The following is a 1,241-nucleotide window of genomic DNA, read 5'->3' as shown; positions in this document are numbered from 1 at the left end:
TCAGCCTCCACTTAGCCAACCACTCAGCTTCTGACAGACCTCTGCCAGATAGGGAAACAGCACAAATCCATGGTTGCCACCCTGAGACCTGCTGGAAGGAGGGGTCAGAAAGCTCCAGAAAGTAACAACTTTAATGGCTACACTTTTGATTTCAATATCCTCTGAAATCTTGACAATTTCTGCCAGTAAACTCAGAAATAGTCTGAGATTCTGTATGTCCAGGCCACCTTTTGTCTGTGTGTCCTGGCTTGGCTTCAGGACATTTCCCATATAGGAGTCAATTTTAATAATCTTAAAATCACTCAAAAGCCTGACGAGAATCCAGTCACCTTTTAAGCTGCTTAACTGATGCTTTATATTAAAAGCTTAAAAAGGCAGAAGAAAGGCCCTCAAACCCCGGTCCGAGATTTAGCGAATATGCCATTTAAGGTTTTCACACCCGTGAGGAGCAGGCAGTCTGCCCATGATGCCTGGTTCTGGCAGAAGGTAGATTTTCAAACCCAAGCCTTAGTAGCTGCCCTGGGGCCGGCGAGGCCCCAGAAGGGCAGCATGGGGCAAGGGTGTATGGTGCCTGCTTCAAGTGGGAAAAAGGCACTGGTCACAGAAGTGCCCCAAGCCTAAAGCTCCAACCAAACCCTGCCCAGGTGCAGTCAAGCAGCACTGGAAGTCCGACTGTCCTTGGAAAAGTGACAGGCCCTTTGGGTCTCCACGTGGGGGCACTGTCCTTCCAATTCCTGACCCGCTGTTGGCCCTGCTGGGATTGGCCGAAGTCTGAGGAGACTGACTGGACCCCCATCACCCTTGCCAAGCCTGGGGTATTGCTCAAGGTATTGGGTAAGTAAATTTCCTTCTTACACAGAAGCTATTTTTTCTGACCTGCCCTCATTTTCAGGGCTAGGCAGTCCTTCCTCAATCTCAGTCATGAATATTGATGGCAAGCCTACCTGCCCCAGGTGGACTAGCCCTTTACTCATTCCTCCTTATAATCCCTTTGTACCCAGTCCCTCAGTTGGGAAGAGACATTTTAAATAAGTTAGGAGCGTCCTTGCACCTTACTTTTGGTCTCACAGAACCTCTGCTCCTTCCCCCTTCTTTCACCGACCTGGAAGAACTGGCCCTACAGACAGACCCCTTTGCTTCCCCATGTTAATCCAACATACAGTGCCTCCTTTCTAACAACCTCATTACTCTTACCCACTCTGCCTGCAACGCTCCAATCTTACCAATAAAAAAACAAATGG

Source organism: Echinops telfairi, unplaced genomic scaffold, assembly GCF_000313985.2.
Source record: "Echinops telfairi isolate 266 unplaced genomic scaffold, ASM31398v2 ScPeMD7_7459;HRSCAF=8497, whole genome shotgun sequence".
Taxonomy (NCBI): domain Eukaryota; kingdom Metazoa; phylum Chordata; class Mammalia; order Afrosoricida; family Tenrecidae; genus Echinops; species Echinops telfairi.
This window is presented reverse-complemented; position numbering follows the sequence as displayed.